The 27,607-nt window shown below is 45.7% G+C and overlaps 1 protein-coding gene across 1 annotated transcript in view; it reads left to right on the top strand.

Annotated features, from left to right (window-relative positions):
* The first annotated feature begins 3,709 nt into the window (after positions 1-3,709).
* Positions 3,710-27,607, top strand: part of LOC120977764 (A-kinase anchor protein 17B) — a 59,359-nt gene continuing 35,461 nt past the window's right edge. Inside the window, exon 1 of the mRNA XM_040405856.1 lies at positions 3,710-3,804. The gene's annotated coding sequence lies outside the window, so the exon portion shown is untranslated. The remainder of the gene's footprint in view (positions 3,805-27,607) is intronic.

The following is a 27,607-nucleotide window of genomic DNA, read 5'->3' as shown; positions in this document are numbered from 1 at the left end:
CTGCCACAAACATGCTTGCCGGCAAGATGGGTTCCGGGGGGGTGTCAGGAGGTTGGACGGCATTAAAACTCCGGGATATGGCATCTGCCTTAATATTTTTACTACCTGGTCTGAAAGTAACAGAAAAATTAAAACGAGTAAAAAACAGGGCCCATCTGCGTTGTCTAGGATTAAGGCGTTTGGCCGCCTCAAGAAACACTAAGTTCTTATGATCGGTGAGGACAGTAATACAGTGTCTAGCCCCTTCTAAAAAATGCCTCCATTCCTCAAATGCCCATTTTATGGCCAGTAATTCGCGGTTTCCAATATCGTAATTTCTCTCCGAAGGAGAGAACTTACGAGAGAAGAAGGTGCATGGCCTTAAATTAGTGAGGTTAGAAGACCCCTGAGAAAGGAGGGGCCCCACACCATCCTCTGAGGCATCAACCTCCACCACAAAAGGTTCCTCGGTATCGGGCTGAACTAAGACTGGAGCCATCTGAAACAATTTTTAAGGGTATCAAAGGCCCGACAGGCCTCCAACAACCAGTTAACCAGATCAGAACCTTTTTTAGTTAAATTCTTATTCTTTATGAATTTACGGTAAAAATTGGCGAATCCTAAAAAGCGTTGAAGTTCCTTTAAGGAGGATGGTCTTACCCAGTCTTGGATAGCCTGAACCTTACTGGGATCCATTTTAAATGAATGAGGACTAAGAATATAGCCGAGATAAGGAATCTCTTGAACTCCAAACAAACATTTCTCTAATTTAACGGACAGATGATTCTCCCTGAGGATTTTAAGAACCAATCTGATGTGAGACACATGAGAATCCCAGTCAGGTGAAAAGACAAGAATATCATAAAAATAAACAATCATAACTTTGCCGATGAGTTCTCTAAAAATGTCGTTCATGAAATTCTGAAACACAGCTGGGGCATTGCAAAGACCGAATGGCATAACAAGATACTCAAAGTGTCCCTCTGGAGTATTAAAAGCAGTTTTCCACTCATCTCCCTCTTTAATACGAACTAGGTTATACGCTCCTCTCAAATCAAATTTAGAAAACCACGAAGCACCCAAAATATGGTTAAACAAATCAGGAATCAACGGGATGGAATACTGATTCCTAATAGTGATTTTATTCAAATTTCTATAGTCAATGCAGGGCCTGAGACCACCGTCCTTCTTTTTAACGAAAAAGAATCCTGCTCCCAGGGGAGAGGTGGAGGGCCTAATATGTGCCTTCTTGAGACTCTCCTAGATATAGTCTTTCATGGCCCTGCGCTCAGGACCGGAAAGATTATAAATCCGGTCCTGGAATCGGGTACCAAGTCGATAACACAGTCATAAGACCTATAGGGAGGGAGAGTATCTGTCTCAGTGGTGGAAAAAACATCTGAATAATCAGAAATAAAATGAGGAATAATATCTGATGAAACCCCAGCTTGAACTATGGTTAAGCAAGAACTACAGTTAGGCCCCCATCTCTCTAACTCGCCCGAACTCCAGTTAATGACCGGATTGTGTTGTTAAAGCCAGGGCATACCAAGGACTAGCTGAACAGGAAGATTTTCTAAAACAAATAAAGAGCATTCCTCTGAGTGGCAGACCCCCACAGACAGGGTAACCTCCAGGGTACAGAGTTTTACCGTGCTCCCTAGCAATGGGGTTAGAATCGATGCCAACAGCCTGGATCGGGGTGGACAATTCTAGTATAGGAATTCCCATTTGTTCAACAAATTTGTAATCAATAAAACTAAAAGCTGACCCTGAATCCATAAAGGCATTTCCTGACCCCTTTAAGACCCCAAAGGCAATGGAAACCGGCAACAATAATTTACTTCTTACCACCTCCGGGAGAACCTTGTCCTTCGATACTTCAGACTTGGATGACTTTCCAGAAGGCAGAGCTTTAGGACACTGATGGATCCAGTGGTCGGGATCCCCACAATAAAAACAAGAGCCCCGACGGCGGCGTAGCTCTCTTCGCATCATCCCGAGTTGCATGGGCTCGTCCGAGTGGGCCTCCATCTTGGAAGAAGGGTATGAGGAGAAAACAAATGCTCTCGCTGTCTCTCTCTGATCCGTCTATCTAGTCTGATGGCTAGCGTCATGGTCTCCTCTAAAGAGTCAGGACAGGGATAACAAACCAACATGTCTTTTAACTTCTCAGTCAAGCCTGCCCTAAATTGACATTTGAGCGCTGGTTCGTTCAAACCCGAGGGAACGCACCACTTGCGGAACTGCGTACAATAATCCTCCACGGGACGATTCCCCTGAGTAAGGACCTTAAGATTGGATTCTGCCACAGAGGCTCGGTCTGGTTCATCATAAAGAACCCCTAACGCCTGGAAAAAAAGGTCCACAGAATTTAGACAAGGGGAGGCAAAGAAAAGGCCCATTCCTGGGGGTCCCCTTGAAGCAGGGAGATGATAATACCAACCCTCTGTGGATCAGGACCAAAGGAGTGAGGACGTAGTCGAAAATAAAGTTTACAGCTTTCCTTGAAAGCTAAAAAACTTTGGCGGTCACCCGAAAACCGATCGGGTAATTTAGCTATGCATCAGGTCTGCGGCTGATGGGACACCGAGTCCGCCTTCCTGGTTCCTGATCCTGGCCTGCTCCAGACAATCCCTGGTTACTCCTTTGGTACTTCTAGCTGCTCCTGGTAAACGACCTCGGGTTTCTCCTGACCATTCTCTGCTTGTTCCTTTGTACTGCGCTGCCTTCCTGGTTTTGACTCTGTCCATATTCGTTCTGCTTGTTGTCTGTTTGTCCTCCCTGCACTTACACCAAGTTAGGGACTGCCGTCCAGTTGTCCCTAATCATCAGGACTAGCAAAGCAAGTAGGCAGGGGCGAGGGTGGAGCGCAGTGGTCACGGCCTCCCCCCTGCCTGTGTGTGTGTGTGTTCATGACCATTACAGAATAACAGGCCTACTGAAACCACTGTAGCATAAATCCTCTAGTGACCCTGACTGAGCATGTGTCAAACCTGACGCAAATGGTGCAGGAGGTAGGGGAGAAGATTTGTTGCCTAGAAATAGGACAAGACGCCGCTGCTCCTTAGGCCTCTGGTCCGAACTTGAGCCCTCATATGGAGCCACCGATCAAGCTTCCAGAACCCTTCTCTGGAGATCGGAGGAAGTTTCACTCCTTTAAGGAGAGCTGTAAACTATATTTTAGTTTACGCCCCTTGTCTTCCGGGTCGGCATTGTGGGCATTGTTATTTCCCGCTTACAGGGGGATCCCCAGGAGTGGGCCTTTTTTTTACCCCCTGATGCTAGTTGTTTGACCACAGTAGAGGTTTTTTTCAGGCTCTGGGTACCCTGTATGATGAACCAGACAGGGCCCTGGTAGCCGAAACCGCGCTGAAAGCATTGGTTCAAGGCAACCTCTTTGCAGAGGAGTATTTCACCCAATTTAGAAGGTGGTGTGTTCCCTCAAGGTGGAATGAGCCAGTTCATAAGTGTCAATTCAGGTCAGGCCTATCTGATAATCTAAAAGACCTACTAGTGAGTAATCAGCTCCCAGAGACTCTTGAGGAGACTATGACCCTAGCAGTCCGACTCGACCGACGTGTGAGAGAAAGACGACAGGAACGACAGTTCTCTTCTCAGGTGTTGGTCCAGTCTGCGTTTTGTTCCAGGAGTGGTGTTGAAGTCCCCTCTGAAGAACCTATGCAGATTGGCATGACCAGAGCGGATCAGCGCCGCAGACGTGGGGTCTGTTTCTACTGCGGAAATCCTGACCATTGGATCAATCAGTGTCCAAAGAGGATCCTTTCTGATAAGGCTTCCAAGACCAGACTGCCAAGGGACCAGGTACTCCCAGTTATTACTAAGAGTAAGCTTTTAGTTCCTATAACCATTTCTCTGGGTTCTAATAAGTGGTCGGGTCAGGCCTTTATAGATTCGGGCTCAGCGGCCAGCTTTATTGACCATGGGTATGCTACTAGACAGGGTATTCCAATTTTTGTTTTACCTATGCCCATCCATATCATGGCCATTGACTCCACTCCCCTGGTGGGGGGTACTGTGAGTTCATGTACCTCAGAGATTTCCTTAGCTGTGGGAGTGTGCCACTTAGAGAAATGTTCCCTGTTAGTCCTGGAGAACTTACCAGTCGAGGTGGTATTCGGGATGCCGTGGCTCCAATTACACAATCCAGCGATTGATTGGACCAGAGGGGAACTGGTGAGTTGGGGATCTGAGTGCGGCTCGTGTTTGTCTAGAGTACGGGTTGGGTTCTCTGGAGTCTGAGGTATTACCCGCAGTCATAAAGGAATATGCTGATGTGTTCTCGTCGTCATCCCCGGAGGATCTTCCTCCCCATAGACCTTATGATTGCGCCATAGTCCTGGAGAAGGGGGCAAGGATTCCTAAGGGGAGTATATACAATCTTTCTAAACCTGAACGTGAGGCCATGGAAGATTACATTAAGGAGAGTCTCATTAAGGAGCACATTAGACCCTCGTTTTCTCCTATGGGGGCGGGGGTTTTCTTTGTTAAGAAGAAGGATGGTGATCTTAGACCCTGTATAGATTACCGGAAATTAAACAAGATCACTATCCGGAATACTTACTCCCTCCCATTGATTCCAGATTTATTTAACCAGGTATTAGGGGCGGCCTGGTTTTCTAAGATTGATTTAAGAGGAGCATACAATTTAATCAGAATCAAGGAGGGGGGCGAGTGGAAGACAGCGTTCAATACCCCGGCTGGTCACTTTGAATATCTTATTATGCCTTTTGGACTCAGCAATGCCCCGGCTGTGTTCCAAAATTTCATGAACGATATTCTTAGGGAGTTCTTGGGAAAATTCGTCATTGTATATCTCTACAACATTTTGATATTTTCCCCTGATTTTGAGAGTCATGTGTTTCATGTTAGACAGGTGTTGGAGGTGTGGAGAGAGAACCAATTATCTGCTAAACAGGAAAATTGTGTCTTTGGGGTGCAGGAGATTATATTTCTTGGACATGTTCTGACACCCCACGCCATATAGATGGATTCTAGCAAGCTTTTAGTGATTAAGGGATGGGTAAGACCATCATCCTTCAAGGCATTATGTTTCCTTGGATTCGCTAACTACTACCGTAAGTTCATAAAGAATTTCTCGGTAATCGCTAGACCACTGACCGACCTCACTAAAAAAGGGGCGGATCTGGAAAATTGTTCTACTGAGGCCTTAGATTCATTTGAAACCCTAAAGGAGGCTTTCAGTAGTGCTCCCGTTCTAACCTAGCCAGATCAGGAAAAAACTTTTATCGTGGAGGTGGATGCTTCTGAGGACGGGGCAGGAGCAGTCCTATCGCAAGGTCCTGCTACCCTCACTAACCTGAGACCTTGTGCCTTTTTTTCCAGAAAGTTTTCCCCCTCTGAGAGAAATTATGACATAGGGAATCGTGAGTTACTGGCCATTAAGTGGGCATTTGAAGAATGGAGACATTTTCTTGAGGGGGCAAAACATTGTGTTACTGTTGTTAACGATCATAAGAACCTAATGTTTCTCGAGTTGGCTAAAAGGTTAAATCCCCGTCAGGCTAGATGGGCATTGTTTTTTACACGCTTTAATTTTTCCATCACTTTCAGACCAGGAAGTAGAAACGTGAAGGCCGACGCACAATCGCTGAGTTTCTGTGCGTACCAGCCTACAGAGACTCCACCTGAAACCATTTTACCAGCTATGGTCTTGATAGCAGCCTTGTCTCAGGACATCACGACTCTCATCAAGGATGAACAACACCTAGCTCCGTCATCCACTCCTACAGATAAGTTGTTTGTTCCCATACAGTTTCGTCTCCAACTGCTGGGTGAGTGTCATGACTCTGTTTTTTGTGGACATCCAGGCATTGAGGGCACTAAAGAGCTGGTTTCCAGATCATTCTGGTGGCCTACTTTAACTAGAGACGTCAAGTCTTATGTGTTGGCCTGTGAGGTTTGTGCGAGGTCTAAGACCCCTAGGACTCGCCCGGCTGGAGACCTACGACCCTTACCCCTTCCCAGTAGACCCTGGTGTCATATCTCAATGGATTTTATCACTGATCTGCCACCTGCGGAGGGTAAGACTGTGGATTGGGTAGTGGCCGATAGATTCAGCAAGATGGCTCACTTTATTCCCCTGCCTAAACTCCAGAGTGCGAAGACCCTAGCATCTTTGTTTGTGGAACAAATTGTACGTTTACATGGCATTCCAGAAAATATTGTATCTGACAGGGGTGTGCAGTTTGTGTCCAAGGAGGGCCTTTGTCTGAGATGCCAGATTTCTCTGTCCTTTTCATCTGCTTATCACACTGAAAGTAATGGACAGACTGAGCGCCTCAATCAGTGGGTGGAACAATTTCTCAGGGCATATGTTGCAGATGATCAACAGTTGTGGGTAAAATACCTTCCGTTAGCTGAGTTTGCTCTGAATAACCGTGTTAATTCCTCTGCTGGGGTCTCTCCTTTTTTTTGTAACTATGGCTTTCATCCTCATTTTCTTTCTGGGTCATCCGTCTCCTCGTGTAATCCCGAGGCGGATAAGATCTCCTCAAAACTGTGCACAGTATGGGCTCGGGTTCAATCGAACCTAGAAAAAGTTCAAAATTCTCAAAGAGTCAAGGCCAATAGGAGACGTTCCACGGGGGTGAACTTTCAGGTGTGGCTGTCCTCTAAAAATCTTTCACTCAAAGTTGCTTGAAAAAAGTTTGCTCCTCGCTTTATTGGGCCGTACGAAATCGTAGAGGTGATTAATCCTGTATCATTTAGGTTAGAATTGCCCGACTCGTTCCACATTCACGATGTATTTCACAAGTCCCTACTAAAAAAATACATCGAACCTGTTGTACCGTCACAAGCCGCGCCTCTGCCTGTTCTGGTTAAGGATTCTGTGGAGTATATGGTATCTAAAATTGTGGATGTCAGGAGAGTGCGTAATTCCTTGCAGTATCTGGTGCATTGGAAGAGCTATGGACCCTAGGAGAAGTCTTGGGTATCAGCTAGGGAGGTTCATGCCCCTAGACTGGTTAAGAAATTTCATCAGGATCATCCCGAGAAACCGTCACCTGAGTCCTTGGGTCCGGTGGCCCAGCGTAAAAGGGGGGGTACTGTCACGGCACGGTCTAGGAGGCAGACACGTCCGGAGCGTGCGCGCATCATCAGCGCGTCTGGCGTCGCCCGTGCTGCTGATAATACTATGCGTGCCCCCCGCACGTCTATGCGCATTCATGCGAATGGTTTTAGGGCTGAGCGCCAAGCTGATCGCTCGGCTGTGTAGTCTGTGTGGAGTCATGTGACGCTGGCCACGTCACATGACCCCTCTGGCTCCCTATTTAAACAGGCAATCTGCTGGCCACAGATTGCCTGTTATTCAGGTTCCACCTGTGTCTTGGATTTCTGGTGTATTTACCTCCTGTTTATCCGACGTCTCCCTGTCTGTTCCCACCGTGCTGTATTGCCTTCCTGGTTCCTGATCCCGGCCTGCTCCAGACAATCCCTGGTTACTCCTTTGGTACTTCTAGCTGCTCCTGGTAAACGACCTTGGCTTTCTCCTGACCATTCTCTGCTTGTTCCTTTGTACTGCGCTGCCTTCCTGGTTTTGACTCGGTCAGTATTCATTCTGTTTGTTGTCTGTTTATCCTCCCTGCACTTACACCAAGTTAGGGACTGCCGTCCAGTTGTCCCTAGTCATCAGGACTAGCGAGGCAAGTAGGCAGGGTCAGGGGCGAGGGTGGAGAGCAGTGGTCACTCCCTCCCCCCTGTCTGTGTGTGTTCATGACAGTTACATAGAGCAGAAGATTAATTCCTGCCAACCATTGCTGAAAGCCTGCTGGGACCTAAGACCAAAGCTGTACCTTGCTTGGATGAAAGTTACTCTCAGTAAAGACAAGTTTGAACTTCACCTAAAGGTCTGGATATCAATTTCTGCTCCAAAATCCCTCTATTACTCCTACTATCACTACACTCAATTTATTGCAAGTGAGCCAGGAGTCCGGCCGTACCCAGGTAGGAGACACCGTTGACACCATCATCGTCACCATAAAGAGACATTATAGGCAATCACAACACTCTAGCATTCCTAACCTGGGACGTGCATTATAACACCTTGGGAGGGCTCTGTGATAGTACCCTGCACAAGCTGCAATTGGCGTCACGAACAACTACAAAACATAGACTATCATCTACACCAGACCCAGTCATTGCATAATTTGGCGTCAGTGCGTATAACCGTGTCCTGCGCTCATTGCATTTTTGGCGTCACTGGAACAGGATCGAGTTGTGTGCCAACAGGATCAGATTGTGTGCCTATCCCTGCCATAACATGATCCAACTGTGTGCCAACAGGATCAGGTCGAATTGTGTGCCTCATCAGGAGCAAACTGCATGTTTAACACTGCTACAAGGCCTAAGAATTGTGCCAAAACCCTAAAAATTGACTTTATTGCTGTGCCAGAAAGCGCTACAAAGTGCGCACCAGCACTCCAAGGGTTAATTCGCCATATTCGTGTAATGGCGCCACTTCTTCATGCCCTTCAGAAGCCGGAAAACTCAAGAACGCCCTCTCAGGAGCGCAAAAATGCTGAATACGCCCCCCTAGAAGCGGGAACTCTCAAGCCTGCCCACCAAGAATTTTGCAATGTGAGCCAAGGGAGTGAAGACTCCTCCCTCTGGGCTCCACCCTCATTCCCTGTACCGAGTGAGAGAGGAGGCGCAAGAAAGATGGCGCTCCCATCACCTAAGTGGAACCAGATGTCCGTATGAGGAGTACCCGTTTATGTGACTCACCTACCAGAGATCTGGGTCTCCCAGCTTGTGAAGAGAGCTGACCCCAACGCTTTTGGAGTAGCCTCAGAGGCTGCGAGTTCCCCAGCTGGTGGCGAGACAGCCGCCATTCCTGAACCCGCTCCCACGGATGATGACGTCGTGTTGGCAGTACAGACCCCGGAGGCTGTGGATCCCTCCGCGATGGCCGAACACACAGGCAAGACGTCCCCCAAGATGGCCGCCAGCGACGAACCTGCCCCTGCGGAAGCCACCGCCAACCAAGTCGCCCAGGACGCAGACATGCCTGCATCGCTGATGGCATTTACAGCTCTAGACACGGCCGCGACCACCGCCAAGCGCTAGCAGGAGGCACCGGAACCGGCCACCCAGCCGCAACAACAGGTTGTAGCACCCCTGCTCCCTGAGACCCCGATCCAGCCAGTGTCTGCCCCTGCACCGCGCCCGGTGGGTCCCACCACTGCTAGCGGGCCTGAACAGACTCCGCTACGCACGCTTGTTGGTGCGGCGGAGGCGGCCGGAGTTTCCACTTTGCCGCCCAGAAAAGAAACCCCCAAGTCAGGGAGGCTTAACCCGGAGGTCCCGGTCGAGATCACAGCCCACGCCCAGACCTCTTGGGAGTACAAAACAGCTATAGAGGAGTGGGTCAAGCAGGTTCTAGATGACCCCCGGCCAGGTAACCCAAAGCTCGTCCGACGCACAGGGACAGTCCTCTGGTTTGCTGTGGAGAGAGGAGTGGGCTTCCTCCAGGACAATCACTCAGGGGCCGAAATATTTGTGCGCCACCACTCCGTGAAGCGCCACTACTTGCCGCAGGCCCGCCACAACCTGTATGTGGGTGACCAAGTAGAATACACCTCAATGCGCTCTATCCAAGGCCCTTTCCCTGCTGGTGTGACTTTACTGGCCAAACCATTGTCCCCTGCATTAACCCCAGAGACCTGGCAGGAAGACCCAGGCTCTGCAGGGAGAGTCCGCTGCCTACAAGGGACCCCCGACGGCAGGATGAGGTTCAGAGAACAGCCAGAGCCGGAGCCCCTCATCCCAGACCTGGCCGCACCACCAACACTATGGGTGGGCCAAATTAACAATTCTGTGCTGACCTTTAACCCCAGGGTGCACCCCTACATTTTGCCCTGGAAGCTACCACAGGCACCCCCAGTTTGCCTGCCAGAACCCCTTCAGCCAGAGGTTTTGCCCACCTCTGCACCGGCTAGGGATCACGGCTTACAGCATGTTACAGCTGCATTCACCAGGCTGACTGCTCAGCCATTACCAAAAGGCACCACTAGAGGGCAGTGGCGCACCACAACTGCTGCAACAGTGAGCTATCAGAAACAGGAGCGCCCTCTAATGAGATTTAGTAGCTCCAGCAGCGAGGAGGACCTGGACGTCCTTCTCTAAATGCCCTTCTCACTAAAAATAAAAAGAACTTAAGGGAGCCACAGCGTGGACTGGTCTTGAAAACTGAGAGACTGTTGGCCAGTTCTGTTTTAATCCGTTGCCACTAGTTACAGCCTCAGCTGGATGGCCACTCTTGTGAGAACTCCCCCCCAACTACTTTAACCCTTTGCAACCACGTTTTACATTGTTTTACCCCCTTTCTCAGGTTACTTGATAGCCTTATGGAACTATGGTTCTTATTATGCTGCTATTTTATGTGCTTTTATGTGACATTTTATACCTTTCATTGGATTACAATTAACTCTCTTGTTTCCTGTGGATTACAATTGACTTTTACCTGTTTCCAGAGGATTCTACATCAAGCACTTCAAGAAAAAGGACTCAAGTCATATTTGAGCATGCTATTGATTACTTATTGCACTAATAAATGCACTATGTTTTTGCATTAATGTTTACAGGTTATGCAACGTTTAAGTATCATATGCCCATTGTGTGTATTCTTTTCTAGGTGCGGCAATGTGACCTTTATGCACTTATTGTGAAATTGCACTTACTTTTGTACTTAGCCAGAACAGTAGCACCTTACTCTTGTGTGCCTTGCTTTACAGCTCTTGTTCTCTCCCCCCTTTATACGGACTGCCTATATGAATGCTTATTACTAATGGCCTACACCCGGTGTTATATACCCATAGGTACCCAGGGTAGGACCAAGTGGTAAGTCCCGGCAGGTCCAGTAACTACACGGGTAGCCCCGTTGCTTCGGGAATGGCTAGAATTTTTTGACCCCTCCTTCCCGTTTGTTATTTGTTCAGGATTGCTCCCACCCTGAGGTGTCTTCCAGGAGTTCCATGGGATTACTTTACCCTCCTCCTGTGACTGCCAGAAGTGCATGGAAAAGCTAATACCTCCCCTTCTGTGCCTTTGCCTAAGGTATGGTACCTCAAGCCTTAGAGACACTTTTAGCTACCCATCACCATAGTGATCGTGCTATAAGCCTTATATTTTGACTTTGGTGCAAGGAAGGGAATACAGGATAAAGCCACCCTTCCATTTGCGGGGATTTCATTACATAATGGCGGGACTACAGAGTAAAGACACCCCCATGCTTTCTTTGGTATTGGTGGACAATACTCCAAAAGTCAGTCAGTAGTGAGTGATTTGTGCAGACCGTTGGTTCACTGGTTATACCGAGAGGGAAACTGTTACTTAGGACACCCTACTCATGCGGGCAGGAACCTCAGGGTAGCCGTTATATGTTTGTCTTTGTTTGTCTTTATGTGTAATACATGCAGCACTTTGAATTTATTTGGGTACCCCAGAGCTGGTTCCTTCCCTCCTAAGCATAAGCCGAGGGCGGCTTAACTCAAAGTAAGGGGGAATGTAACACCCCAGAATTGTGTTACTATACTCCACTACCCCGCTACTGTCTCCTAAGAGCCTTTACCTTGTCACCTGATATGATTTTACATTATGTCATTCACAAATGTGCATAAACTATGTTAAATGTAAATTGTCTGGTAATTTTCCATGTTCACCTGCAGGTGGCAGCAATGGATTGGTAAGGAACTAATTACAGTTTAGTACATCTAGGCTGGAGTTGTTTATTCCAGCTTAGCTCCCCCTCTGTGGAGGTGTGGACTATTCCCACATCCTACACCCTGGGTGGAGAAGGAAGTTAGAGAGGAGTGTAGCCCACCCCCTGCTAGGGGTAGGGTGTATGTGTTAGGAGCTCCTGATATAGGGAACCAAGCCAGGACCAAGTCTCGTGCTGAGACATTGATCACAATCCCCAGCATGAGCCCTGCAGCCTCAGCTGGATGACAGAAACAGCAGACAACCTCCAGTTCCAGGAAGAAAGCATTCCCTGAGAGCTTATCTGTGAGTAAAGTCCAGAGACCTAGGAGAAGCCATATTCCTCCTCAGCTAGTCAGTCCCCATAAAGCAGAAGATATAGAGAAGTGCAGAAGCCAAATTCCTGCCACAGTATAGAGCTAACAAGCAGATGTCCTTTCCTGCAAGCTCCAGGTTTTTAGAGCAGAAGATTAATTCCTGCCAACCACTCCTGAAAGCCTGCTGGTACCTAAGACCAACGCTGTACCTTGCTTGGATGAAAGTTACTCTCAGTAAAGACAAGTTTGAACTTCACCTAAAGGTCTGGATATCAATTTCTGCTGCAAAATCCCTCTATTACTCCTATTATCACTACACTCAATTTATTGCAAGTGAGCCAGAAGTCCAGCCGTACCCAGGTAGGAGACACCGTTGACACCATTATCACCTTATAGAGACATTATAAGCCATTACACCATTCTGGCATTCCTAACCTGGGACGTGCAATATAACACCTTGGGAGGGCCCTGTGATAGTACCCTGCGCACGCTGCAATTGGCGTCACAAGCAACTACAAAACATAGACTATCATCTACACCTGACCCAGTCATTGCATAATTTGGTGTCAGTGCGTATAACCGTATCCTGCGCTCATTGCACATTCAACATGATAATGGAGCTGTCTGCCACAACACTTAGCATCCAGGATATTCTGGACCACATACTCAGGCTGAATATGGACAAGAACAGTTTGGGTCTATGGACATACCTTCTAAGAGGAGACACAGGCCTAAAAAGGGAACAATGCTTCAAGGCAAGTCCAACATACACAAGACTGGATGAATTTATTTTAGTATCTTAAAAGAACTTTATAAAATCTTCATGCGCTTTATTGATGTCGTAGCAAATAATTCACAAGCAAGACACCTTCACCCAAACAGCAGTTGCAGTTGACGCGTTTCGAACAGTAATGTTCTAAGTCTACTTTCACACTCGCGTTTTGGCTTTCCATTTGTGAGATCCATTCAGGGCTCTCACAAGCTGTCCAAAATGGATCAGTGCATCAGTTCAGTCTCCATTCCGCTTTGGAGACGGACACCAAAACGCTGCTTGCAGCGTTTTGGTGTATGTCTGATGAAACTGAGCCAAACGGATCCGTCCTGGCACACAATGTAAGTCAATGGGGACGGATCCGTTTTCACTGACACAATCTGGAACGATAGAAAACTGATCTGTCCTCCATTGACTTTCAATGGTGTTCAAGAAGAATCCGTCTTGGCTATGTTAAAGATAATACAAACAGATCCGCACAAAACGCAAGTGTGAAAGTAGCCTTAGTCGTAACTAACGACTAAGGCTACTTTCACACTTGCGGCAGAGGAATCCGGCAGGCAGTTTCGTTGCCGGGACTGGCTGCCGGATCCGGCAAAACGGATGCCAACTGATTGCATTTTAAGACTGATCAGGATCCTGATCCTTCTTACAAATGCATTGCAAGAACGGATCCGTCTGTCCGTTTGTCATACAGACAAACAGATCCGTTTTGATTTTTTTTAATTTACATTTTTACCGCTCTGCGCATGCGCAAACTGGAAGGACGGATCCGGCATTCCGGTATTTTAAATGCCGGATCCGGCACTAATACATTCCTATGGAAAAAAAATTCAGGCAAGTCTTCAGTTTTTTTGGCCGGAGATAAAACCGTAGCATGCTGCGGTATTATCTCCATCCTGATCAGTCAAAAAGACTGAACTGAAGACATCCTGATGCATCCTGAACGGATTGCTCTCCATTCAGAATGCATTAGGATTAAACTGATCCGTCCTAGGGGCTCTATACCGGAAAAGAACTGAACTCTATGCCGGAAAAGAAAAACGCAAGTGTGAAAGTACCCTAAGAACATTACTCTTCGAAACGCGTCAACTGCAGTTTGGGTGAAGGTGTTTTGCTTGTGAATTATTTTCTACGATGCCAATAAAGCGCATGAAGATTTTATAAAGTGCTGGATCGTTTTAATCATTTCTACTCCCATACTGAATTTACCTGGTTTGGATCCGTGCACCAAGTCATTACAGTGGACGTGAGCTGGACTTTTTCTTTAACCCCTTAGGGACACATGACGTATCGGTATGGCAAGGTTCCCGAGTCCTTAAGGACCCATGATGTACCGGTACATCATGTGCTGTTCCGATCTCCGCCGCCCGGCGGGCGGTGATCGGATCAAGGTCCCTGCTCAAATCATTGAGCAGGCACCTCGGCTAAATGCGCGGGGGGTCCCGTGACCCCCGTGTCGGCGATCGCCGCAAACCGCAGGTCAATTCAGACCTGCGGTTTGCGGCTTTTACCTGGAGCGGCGGTGGTGCCATCGGGTCCCCATGGGGCTGTGGGGGGGACCCGATGGCATGGAAGGCAGCGCAATGCCTTCCTGAGGCATCTGCGCTGCCTTCCGGTGACGAGCCTGTGAGATCCAGCCCCCTGGATCTCACAGGCCGGAAACTGTATGAGTAATACACACAGTATTACTCATACAGCCAATGCATTCCAATACAGAAGTATTGGAATGCATTGTAAAGGATTAGACCCCCAAAAGTTCAAGTCCCAAAGTGGGACAAAAAATAAAGTTTTCCCCCCAAAAAATTAAACGTTTCAAGTAAAAATAAACAAAAACTTCATTTTCCTCAAATAAAGTTAAAAAAAATTGGTAAAAAATAGGGGAATGAACACTGTAAATAAAAAATAAAAACTGTGCTAAATAAACAATTTTTTGTCACCTTACATCACAAAAAGTACAACAGCAAGCGATCAAAAATGCATTTGCCCTCCAAAATAGTACCAATCTAACCGTCACCTCGTCCCGCAAAAAATGAGCCCCTATCTGAGACAATCGCCGAAAAAATAAAAAAACTATGGCTCAGAATATGGAGACACTAAAACATCATTTTTTTGTTTTAAAAAAGCTGTTATTGTTTAAAACTTACATAAATAAATAAAAAAGTATACATATTTGGTATCGCCGCGTTCGTATTGACCGGCTCTATAAACATATCACATGACCTAACCCCTCAGATGAACACCGTAAAAAATAAAAAATTAAAACTGTGCTAAATAAACCATTTTTTGTCACCTTACATCACAAAAAGTGTAATAGCAAGCGATCAAAATGTCATATGCACCCCAAAATAGTGCCAATAAAACCGTCATCTCATCCCTCAAAAAATGAGACCCTACCTAAGATAATCGCCAAAAAACTGAAAAAACTTTGGCTCTCAGAATATGGAGACACTAAAACATGATTTTTTTTGGTTTCAAAAATATTATTGTGTAAAACTTACATAAATAAAAAAAAAGTATACATATTAGGTATTGCCGCATCCGTGACAACCTGGTCTATAAAAATATCAAATGATCTAACCTGTCAGATGAATGTTGTAAATAACAACAAATAAAAACGGTGCCAAAACAGCTATTTCTTTCTATCTTGCCTCACAAAAAGTGTAAACAGCTGTTTACGACCAGATATGGGGTGTTTCTGTAAACTACAGAATCAGGGCCATAAATATCGAGTTTGGTTTGGCTGTTAACCCTTGCTTTGTTACTGGGAAAAATGGAAAATTTGCCAAAAAATTGAAATTCTGAAATTTCATCTCCATTTGCCAACAACTCTTGTGGAACACCTAAAGGGTTAATGACGTTTGTAAAATCTGTTTTGAATACCTTGAGAGGTGTAGTTTCTTAGATGGGGTCACTTTTATGGAGTTTCTACTCTAGGGTTGCATCAGGGGGGCTTCAAATGGGACATGGTGTCAAAAAAAACAGTCCAGCAAAATCTGCCTTCCAAAAACCGTATGGCATTCCTTTCCTTCTGCGCCCTGCCGTGTGCCCGTACAGTAGTTTACGACCACATATGTGGTGTTTCTGTAAACTACAGAATCAGGGCCATAAATATTGAGTTTGGTTTGGCTGTTAACCCTTGCTTTGTAACTGGAAAAAAAATCTTAAAATGGAAAATCTGCCAAAAAAGGGAAATTTTTAAATTGTATCTCTATTTTCCATTAATTCTTGTGGAACACCTAAAGGTTTAACAAAGTTTATAAAAATCAGTTTTGAATACCTTGAGGGGTGTAGTTTATAGAATGGGGTCATTTTTAGGTGGTTTCTATTATGTAAGCCTCGCAAAGTGACTTCAGACCTGAACTGGTCCCTAAAAATTGGGTTTTTGAAAATTTCTGGAAAATTTCAAGATTTGCTTCTAAACTTCGAAGCCTTGTAACATCCCCAAAAAATAAAATATCATTCCCAAAATGATCCAAACATGAAGTAGACATACAGTACAGACCAAAAGTTTGGACACACCTTCTCATTCAAAGAGTTTTCTTTATTTTCATGACTATGAAGGCATCAAAACTATGAATTAACACATGTGGAATTATATACATAACAAACAAGTGTGAAACAACTGAAAATATGTCATATTCTAGGTTCTTCAAAGTAGCCACCTTTTGCTTTGATTACTGCTTTGCACACTCTTGGCATTCTCTTGATGAGCTTCAAGAGGTAGTCCCCTGAAATGGTCTTCCAACAGTCTTGAAGGAGTTCCCAGAGATGCTTAGCACTTGTTGGCCCTTTTGCCTTCACTCTGCGGTCCAGCTCACCCCAAACCATCTCGATTGGGTTCAGGTCCGGTGACTGTGGAGGCCAGGTCATCTGGTGCAGCACCCCATCACTCTCCTTCATGGTCAAATAGCCCTTACTTTCAAAGTTTTCCCAATTTTTCGGCTGACTGACTGACCTTCATTTCTTAAAGTAATGATGGCCACTCGTTTTTCTTTACTTAGCTGCTTTTTTCTTGCCATAAGGCCTCATGCACACGACAGTATTTTTTCACGGTCCGCAAAACGGTGTTCCGTTGGTCTGTGATCCGTGACCGTTTTTTCGTCCGTGAGTCTTCCTTGATTTTTGGAGGATCCACGGACATGAAAAGTGAAAAAAAAAACTAAGTCAAGTTTGCATTGAAAATGATAGGGAAAACGGACACGGATCACGGACACGGATCACGGACGCGGATGACAATCTTGTGTGCATCCGTGATTTTTCACGGACCCATTGACTTGAATGGGTCCGCGAACCGTTGACCGTGAAAAAAATAGGACAGGTCATATTTTTTTCACGGCCAGGAAACACGGATCACGGATGCGGCTGCCAAACGGTGCATTTTCCGATTTTTTCCACGGACCCATTGAAAGTCAATGGAGCCGCGAAAAAAAACGGAAAACGGAACCACGGACGCGGATACACACAACGGTCGTGTGCATGAGGCCTAATACAAATTCTAACAGTCTATTCAGTAGGACTATCAGCTGTGTATCCACCTGACTTCTACTCAACACAACTGATGGTCCCAACCCCATTTATAAGGCACACCTGTGAAGTGAAAACCATTTCAGGGGACTACCTCTTGAAGCTCATCAAGAGAATGCCAAGAGTGTGCAAAGCAGTAATCAAAGCAAAAGGTGGCTACTTTGAAGAACCTAGAATATGACATATTTTCAGTTGTTTCACACTTGTTTGTTATGTATATAATTCCACATGTGTTAATTCATAGTTTTGATGCCTTCATAGTCGTGAAAATAAAGAAAACTCTTTGAATGAGAAGGTGTGTCCAAACTTTTGGTCTGTACTGTATGGGGAATGTAAAGTAATAACTATTTTTGGAGGTATTACTATGTATTATAGAAGTAGAGAAATTTAAACTTGGAAATTTGCAATTTTGTACAAATGTTTGGTAAATTTTGTATTTTTTTAAATGATTTTTTTTTACTTCATTTTACAATATGTGACGAAAAAACAATCTCAGAATGGCCTGGATAAGTCAAAGCTTTTTAAAGTTATCAGCACTTAAAGTGACACTGGTCAGATTTGCAAAAAATGGCCAAGTCCAGAAGGTGAAATAGGGCCGAGTCCTTAAGGGGTTAAACAAGTATCTTAAAATGACCAATGAATCTAGTAGAAAACCACACTTTGTCTCCTACTTTAATACTAGAATTTATGTGGATTGTGGTGGAGATTCGACTTGCATTTAGAACAAAGAGCATCATGCTCCATAGACCTTGCTCCACACTGAAGTTAGCATCTGCAACGGACAGGTTCAGAGTTTGGGGTATCCCTTGCCCCTTAGGAGGTTTCTCCGAAATATGTCCGTCTTATAGAGCAAGTAAACGTGACGCCAGCTGCGGTCAAGCAACGGCACCCTTTGTAGATGGTTATGTTGGTACCCAGGGGTAGGATTGCCAGGGAGGTGTAGAAGTGGCCACAATATCCCTGAAGATGTTGTGTTGCACGTGTCACGGTGCTCCTTACCTGGATACAGTTGGATCCCAGGCGGGGCCGTCCGAAGCAGTGCAAAAGGGTAGTTAACTTGGATAGTGTAGAAATAAAGTTGAGTCCAGACTTGGTTGTATGAAAGTTCAACAGTTGCTTTACTTTGCATAAACGATCATCCAAACAATCCACAGAACTTGTCTTGGTTCCCAACAGGTTTTAGCAGGACTTTGGCAGGCAAACAAACTTCTCTCTGCTGAATCTGTAGTGTACTCCCTCAGCTCTGCTATGTCAGCAATATTAAATAGGAATGCTTTCCTTTCTGCTTGTTGCTGTTGTTCTAAGTCTGTCTCTCACTGTCATCCTAGGAACTTCTTGTCCTGGCTGGATTTTATGGAGAGCTCAGTCCCACAGGGATGAGCGTCTGCATTTCTCCGTACAGCATGGAGTACAGGAACCAACTGGTTCTTACCAGAACGTACTTTCTCCTTGGAGGAGAGTGTTTAAAGAGGACCTTTCATCAGTTTTAACATAGGCTAATTAATTATGGTATTACCTTGTAGGGTGGCCCCCACTGATGCCATGGATGTTTTTTTTTTTTTCAAAAGCCCCCCCCCCCAATCGTCCGCTGTTGCTCCCCGTTGATTTGGCACCTTGTATTCTAATGAGCAGTATCATCACAATGAGGAGGAGACGCAGTCTTCTGCTGTGGGCGTCTCCTTCAGGCTGTGAACGCTATCCAATCAGAGAGGACTGCTCACAGCAAGGGAGAAGGAGATCAAGTTCTCGTGAGATTCCTTCTCTCTGGCTGTGAGCAGTCCGCTCTGATTGGATCGCTCTCACAGACAGGGAGAAGGAGACGCCGACAGCAGAAGACTGCGTCTCCGCCCCATTGCGATGATACTGCTCATTACAATACAAGGCGCCAAATCAACGGGGAACAACAGCGGGCGAAGGGAGGGGGTGGGGGGGCATTTTGGAAGAAGAAAAAGCATCCATGGCATGGCATCAGTGGGGGCCATCCTACAAGGTAATACCATAATTAGCCTATGTTAAAACTGATGAAAGGTCCTCTTTAACCACTTATGGACCGGGCTCATTTTCACCTTAAGGACCAGGCCATTTTTTGCAAATCTGACCGGTGTCACTTTATGTGTGAATAACTTTAAAACGCTTTTACTTATCCAGGCCATTTTGAAATTGTTTTTTCGTCCCATATTGTACTTCATGACACTAAAATGGAGTCAAAAAAATTCATTTTTATTTATAAAAAAAATACCAAATTTACCAAAAACTTTGAAAAATTTGCAAATTTCCAAGTTTCAATTTCTCTACTTCTATAATACATAGTAATACCTCCAAAAATAGTTATTAATTTACCCCATATGTCTACTTTATGTTTGGATCATTTTGGTGTTCCACAAGAATTAATGGAAAATAGAGATAAAATTTCAAAACTTCACTTTTTTGGCAGATTTTCCATTTGAATACATTTTTTCCCATTACAAAGCAAGGGTTAACAGCCAAACAAAACTCAATATTTATGGCCCTGATTCTGTAGTTTACAGAAACACCCCATATGTGGTCGTAAACTGCTGTATGGGCACACGGCAGGGCACAGAAGGAAAGGAATGCCATACTGTTTTTGGAAGGCAGATTTTGCTGGACTGGTTTTTTGACACCATGTCCCATTTGAAGCCCCCCTGATGCACCCCTAGAATAGAAACTCCAAAAAAGTGACCCCATTTTAGAAACTACACCCCTCAAGGTATACAAAACTGATTTTACAAACTTTGTTAACCCTTTAGGTGTTCCACAAGAATTAATGGAAAATAGAGATAAAACTCCAAAAAAGTGACCCTATTTTGGAAACTACGGGATAGGGTGGCAGTTTTGTTGGTACTATTTTAGGGTACATATGATTTTTGGTTGCTCTATATTACACTTTTTGTGAGGCAAGGTGTAACATGAAATAGCTGTTTTGGCACCGTTTTTATTTTTTGTTATTTACAACATTCATCTGACAGGTTAGATCATGGGGTATATTTATAGAGCAGGTTATTATGGACGCGGGGATGTGTCTGCCATATCAGATTTTGGACATGGACAATATTTAAATGAAAATGCATATAATCTGCGTTTTACATACATGGTTGATGTACATGACATTTGTTTTCTGGATCTAAAACTGAGTGGTCTCTCAAATGAGGTGGTATTTACAGAAACCTATGGGAAAGAAATGGTGGGCAATTCCATTTCACGTGCGAATAGTCATCATCCAGTATACACTATGAGGGTCCATTCACACGTCCGCTATTCTGTTCCGCATTTTGCGGAACGGAATTGCGGACCCATTCATTTCTATGGGGCGACACGATGTGCTGCCCGGATCCGGAAATGCAGACCCGCACTTCCGGGTCCGCATTTCCGTTCCCGAAAAAAATAGAACATGTCCTATTCTTATCCGCAATTGCGGACAAGATTAGGCATATTCTATTTAGTGCCGGCGATGTGCCGTCCGCAAAATGCGGAACGTACATTGCCAGTGTCTTTGTTTTGCGGATCCGTGGATTATTATATGATGACGAGATTCTGTACAACACTTTGAAAAAACGGCTGTAGAATAGTGTCTAGAAGAGCACCCACTCTTGCCAGTTCTCTTCCCCCCCCCCCCCTCATTATTTATATCTAAGAACAAAAATTCACAGGTTACTTGGATTAAATATAAGGGTTTTACAAAGTGCGGTAATCATTTGTGCAAAACATGCAATTTTGTATGTGTAAGGCCTCATGCACACGGTCGTGCCGTTTTTTGAGGTCCGCAACCGATCTTTAGACTTAACACCAGAGTACCTACAGGTTTAAATCAGTGATCAGGATCATGGATTGCTGATGAAGTGCATATGGTTCTATTGCCTATTTGTTTTAAATGTATAGCCTTGTCTCATGTCTGTCCCTGTACACATTGTGCGTTTTTTCTTTGTTTCCTTGTTTGTTTGTTTTTCCATATTTTATGATATATCTATGTACATTATTGATCTTGTGTTTCTAACAAGAGGATATATGAGGATGCCGGGACAACTTGAAAAAGAATGTATATAGATTCGGCTATAAAAGTTTTTAGTTCACATTGTATGGGACAACAGGTGGATTGCTGCTGGAGGGTTAATTGTAGTTCTGTGTCTCCACCTCCCATTTCATGGGGGGTTGGGATGTGGAGCTTTGAATTTCCCTGTCCGGTAGACATCATTGTTACGACTAAGAACATTGTTGTCCGAAACGCGTAAACTATCGCTTGCTGTATGGATTTGTCTGCACTTGGATATTTGTTACAAGAATAAAGAGGAAGTTCATATGAAAAGCACAGTGCCGGAACTGTTTTTTTCTGTTTACTTGCTCCGTCTTCTCACCGTTTTGCACGCCCATGTCCAGTTGATTGACGTCCGAGCTCTCCTCTGTGCCCGTAAAATCCCTCGCCTGTGTAACATCCCAGAGTATGTCACTAAAACTCTGTTCCCCTGCTTCATGATGTTAACGTGTAAATGTGTTAACATCCTGTGTAATATGACATTGCATTTATATTATCTGGATTTACTGGGACTGTTAAATATGTATATGCTGTAATTCTTGATGTACACCAGCAGGTGGCAGCAATATGTAGGCAGTCTACAGTTAGTTAGTATACCTAGACTGGAATATACCATTCCAGGCTAGCTTCCCCCTATCTGAGGAGGAGTGGAATGTTCCCACATCCTACTTCAGAGGGAGGAAAGAAAGTTCTAGGCAGTGTACCAGCCACCCCCTGTTGGGGTAGGCTGTGTGAATAGGAGCTCCCAGAAACAGGGAACCCAACCAAGGATTCAAGCCTCTGCTGAGGCCCAAGATCAACCTTCCCAGCCTGAGTCCCTTACCTCAGCTGGTAGACCAAGAAAGCAGCCCTTCACAGAACTATCAGATCTCCAGGAAGAAACCACCATTCCCTGCGAGTAGTCCTGTAAGTACAGATTCCAAAACAAGGAGAAGATAAGTACCTCCACAGCTAGTCAGACCCATATCAAGCAGACCATAGACAGAGCAGAAGATAGATACCTGCCAGATTCTTAAAGGCGTATGAACCAGATGCAGAATATATATATATATATATATATATATATAATTCCTGCCACATATTGCCAATACCTGCTGGGATCCTAGACTACTGCTGTACATTGTATGGATCTAAAGCTGCATATAATTGCATCAAGTAAAGACAAGTTGGACCCTATTTTCTGTGTGGAATTCCATCATTCATCCATTACTCCTATTGACAGCACTCAATTTTGTTGTATGTGAGCCAGGATACAGGAGTCCAGCCGTACTACAGGTAGGAGACACCGTTGACACAATACAGAGACAATCTCCCCCTCTGGCATTCCTTACCTAGTACGTGAGCTCATACCATCTTAAAAGGCCCTGCTATAGTACCTGCGCAAGCTGCAACTGGGGTCACGAACTTATACACTTATATACTGACCCACTGCATAGCATGCCCACTGACCCAGTGTCCTGCTCATTGCACCTGCGCCGTCCCGTTTAGCATTCGGTGCAGGCGCAGTGAGTGAAGCCGGCAGCAGGAGAGCGTCCTTCACTCACTGCGCCTGCGCCGAATACTAAACGGGACAGCACAGACGCGGGATTTCATGGCCACAGAGGAGAACTAGGACGTCAATCAACTGGACATGGGCGGGCCAAAAGGTGAGAAGACGGAGCCTTTAGGTGCTGCAGCAACGCCCGACTAGCACCTAGAGGCTCATTAGCATATTATAAAAGTCTTTCTTTTGAGGGAACGGCGGCAGGCGGGGAGATATAAGTCATACAGTTATGTTCTGCTGACATTAGCACATAACGATTTTTCTGATGACAGAAACCCTTTAAGAGAGCTGGAAAGCCAGGTTCCACCCTCTGTAAAGTAGCACTGCCAAGTCTGCTGCCACCCGCTGGGGAACCAGGTTATTACATGAACAATACAAATGCATAGGAAGAAATGCACACTACGTGGAGGACCTGGAATAAAGACAGAAGATGAAATGGTTATTGCATATACCAGGGATGGCTAACCTGCGGCTCTCCAGCTGTTGTAAAACTACAATTCCCACCATGCCCTGCTGTAGGCTGATAGTTGTAGGCTGTCTGGGCATGCTGGGAGTTGTAGTTTTGCAACAGCTGGAGAGCCGCAGGTTGGCCAGCCCTGGCATATACAGACAGAAGCAGGGTGTAGGAGTGGTTATGCCACTTGGGGGCGTTACACATCCTGACCTTCTGTCTGAGCAACGTAACTTCAGTTTTTTGGGTGTAATACAGCCCTAAAGTGCGGTCAGCAATTGAAGTTGCAGGCCAGGTGTCAGCAGATCACTATTTGTCACCAGTCAGGAGATTACAGCAGATGCTGACAAACATCTCATGTCTACGGTAATGGTCTCTCAGTCACGTCCTGTCCATTCCTCTGCTCTGTCCATTCTATGTCTGCTTTCATCTTCATTTTACTTGTCAGTTCTGTCTCAGTTCTGCTATTGCTTCATGGCCGACGCCTAGAGGAGTCATCACTAAATATCTAGTTTTTTATTTTTTTATTTTAGGGAAGGGATCACTTCCTTGTATCAGGGTTAGAGGATAAAGATTTGTGTAAGGCTACATGCACACGACCGTATGTGTTTTGCGGTCCGCAAATTGCGGATCCGCAAAAAAATGGATGACATCCGTATGCCATCCGTTTTTAGTTTTTTTTTGCGGATCCATTGTAACAAAGCCTAAAACGGACAAGGATAAGACATCTTAAGTTATCTTTTTTTTGTGGGGCTACGGAACGGACATACAGATGCGGATAGCACACGGCGTGCTGTCTGCATTTTTTGCAGACCCATTGAAATGAATGTGTCTGCATACTATCCGCAAAAAAAAACGGAACGGACATGGAAACAAACAACATTCATGTGCATGAGGCCTAACACTGTTGTGACTCATTTCCACAAAACAAGTGCTGGTCTGTTCTGCTGAGGATCCACGAAAACCGAAATGTCACAAATGCAAAACTGTGGTTTATAAATCGTAATTTTGTCTCTGCAGCAATGACATTCACCTCGGTATCAGTGCCATGACAATGAGCCTGGGGGCCTCACGGTGTGTCTAGAGACCTATCCCCGGGACTACATTCCAGCTAACATGAAAACAATACTGCTTCAACATTTACTAACACAATCCCGGTTAACTGTTTCTAAATCATAAAGGGTTTCTACTGAGCTGTATAGATTAAGGCTACTTTCATACTTGCGTTTGGTGCGGATCCGTCTATTCAGATAATACAACCGCATTCATCCGTTCAGAACGGATCCGTTTGTATTATCTTTAACATAGCCAAAACGGATCCGTCTTGAACACCATTGAAAGTCAATGAGGGACGGATCCGTTTTCTATTGTGCCAGATTGTGTCAGTGAAAAGGTATCCGTCCCCATTGACTTACATTGTGTGTCAGGACCAGGGCTCCAGATGGCGACCAAAATGGTCGCCAATGCGACTTAGAATTTACAAATGGCGACAAGACTTTTTAGTCTTGTCGCCATTTGCGACTAGATCCGCCACCGCAGCTCTGCAGTTGAATACAGCGGCGGGCACAGGAGATGATAGTTCTCTGCTCCGCCGCCGATGTTCTTCTCAGCAGCGCAGTGGAGAAGGAGTCTCCCTCCCCCTGTGCTGCTGCCCCCGCCGCTGTCAATAAGAAGAGAGATGGGAGGAGGAGGGGAGGAGCTGTGGCCACTGCGCCACCAATGAAGAAAACTGACCTGTAATACAAATACAGGAGGCGGGTGCTGGAATCAAATAGCCGGCACCCGACCTTTGTGACAGGGAGCTGCGATCAGCTGCAGTTGAGTTAACCCTTCAGGTGCGGTACCTGAGGGGTTAACTGTTGCTGATCGCAGCTCCCTGTCACAGAGGTCGGGTGCCGGCTATTTGATTCCGGCACCCGCCTCCTGTATTTGTATAAGAAACATTGGTGGCACAGTGCGCCCCCCCAACACCCCAGTATAAGAAACATTGGTGGCTCAGTGGGAAGTGCCAATGAGGGTTAAAAAAATTAACTCACCTCCTCCAGTTGATCGCGTAGCTGCCGGTCTCCTGTTCTTTCTTCAGGACCTGTGGTGACGTCACTGAGCTCATCACGTGGTCCATTACCATGGTGATGGATCATGTGATGTATCATGTGATGAGCACAGTGATGTCACCACAGGTCCTTTGACAGGTCCTGAAGAAAGAAAAGGAGACGATCAATTGGAGGAGGGGAGGTAATTTTTTTAATTTATTTTTTAACCCTCATTGGCACTGACCACTGCGCCACCAATGTTTATTATATTGAGGGGGGGGGGCGCACTGCGCCACCAATGTTTGTTATATTGGGGGGGCGCACTGCGCCACCAATGTTTATTATACTGGGGTGTTGGGGGGGCGCACTGCGCCACCAATGTTTATTATATTGGGGGGGTGCACTGTGCCACCAATGTTTATTATACTGGGGTGTTGGGGGGCGCACTGCACCACCAATGTTTGTTATATTGGGGGGGCGCACTGCGCCACCAATGTTTATTATACTGGGGTGTTGGGGGGGGCACACTGCACCACCAATGTTTATTATATTGGGGGGGTGCACTGTGCCACCAATGTTTATTATACTGGGGTGTTGGGGGGCGCACTGCACCACCAATGTTTATTATATTGGGGGGCGCACTGCACCGCCAATGTTTATTATATTGGGGGGGTGCACTGTGCCACCAATGTTTATTATACTGGGGTGTTGGGGGGCGCACTGCACCACCAATGTTTATTATATTGGGGGGGCGCACTGCACCACCAATGTTTATTATATTGGGGGGGGCGAACTGCGCCAATGTTTATTATATTGGGGGGGGCGCACTGCGCCACCAATGTTTATTATACTGGGGTGTTGGGGGGGCGCACTGCGCCACCAATGTTTATTATATTGGGGGGGCGCACTGCGCCACCAATGTTTATCATACTGGGGTGTTGGGGGGGCGCACTGCGCCACCAATGTTTATTATATTGACCTTCTACTATGCATTCTGTATTAAAGAGTGCTATTATTTTCCCTTATAACCATGTTATAAGGGAAAATAATACAGTGAATAGACTTTCATCCTAGCAACCATGCGTGAAAATCGCACCGCATCTGCACTTGCTTGCGATTTTCACGCAGCCCCATTAACTTCTATGGGGCCTGCGTTGCGTGAAAAACGCAAAACATAGAGCTTGCTGCGATTTTCACGCAACGCACAAGTGATGCGTGAAAATCACCGCTCATGTGCACAGCACCATAGAAGTGAATGGGTCCGGATTTAGTGCGGGTGCATTCCGGTATTTTGAATGCCAGATCTGCCACTAATACATTCCTATGGGGAAAAATGCTGGATCCGGCATTCAGGCAAATCTTCAGTTTTTTTCGCCGTAGATAAAACCGTAGCATGCTGTGGTTTTATCTTTTGCCTGATCAGTCAAAATGACTGAACTGAAGACATCCTGATGCATCCTGAACGGATTGCTCTCCATTCAGAATGCATGGGGATATGCCTGATCAGTTCTTTTCTGGTATAGAGCCCCTAGGACGGAACTCTATGCCGGAAAAGAAAAACGCTAGTGTGAAAGTACCCTAAAATATTAAGTTTAAATCCCCCCTTTCCCAATTTTACATATAAAATACACTGCTCAAAAAAATTAAGGGAACACTTAAACAACACAATGTAACTCCAAGTCAATCACACTTTTGTGAAATCAAACTGTCCACTTAGGAAGCAACACTGAGTGACAATCAATTTCACATGCTGTTGTGCAAATGGGATAGACAGGTGGAAATTATAGGCAATTAGCAAGACGCCCCCAATAAAGGAGTGGTTCTGCAGGTGGTGACCACAGACCGCTTCTCAGTTCCTCTGCTTCCTGGCTGATGTTTTGGTCACTTTTGAATGCTGGCGGTGTTTTCACTCCAGTGGTAGCATGAGACTGAGTCTACAACCCACACAAGTGGCTCAGGTAGTGCAGCTTATCCAGGATGGCACATCAATGCGAGCTGTGGCAAGAAGGTTTGCTGTGTCTGTCAGAGTAGTGTCCAGAGCATGGAGGCGCTACCAGGAGACAGGCCAGTACATCAGGAGACGTGGAGGAGGCCGTAGGAGGGCAACAACCCAGCAGCAGGACCGCTACCTCTGCCTTTGTGCAAGGAGGAACAGGAGGAGCACTGCCAGAGCCCTGCAAAATGACCTCCAGCAG

The sequence above is a fragment of the Bufo bufo genome, chromosome 8 (genome assembly GCF_905171765.1).
Source record: "Bufo bufo chromosome 8, aBufBuf1.1, whole genome shotgun sequence".
Taxonomy (NCBI): Eukaryota; Metazoa; Chordata; class Amphibia; order Anura; family Bufonidae; genus Bufo; species Bufo bufo.
Note: the sequence above shows the minus strand (reverse complement) of the source record. Positions and strands in the feature narration are given on the sequence as shown.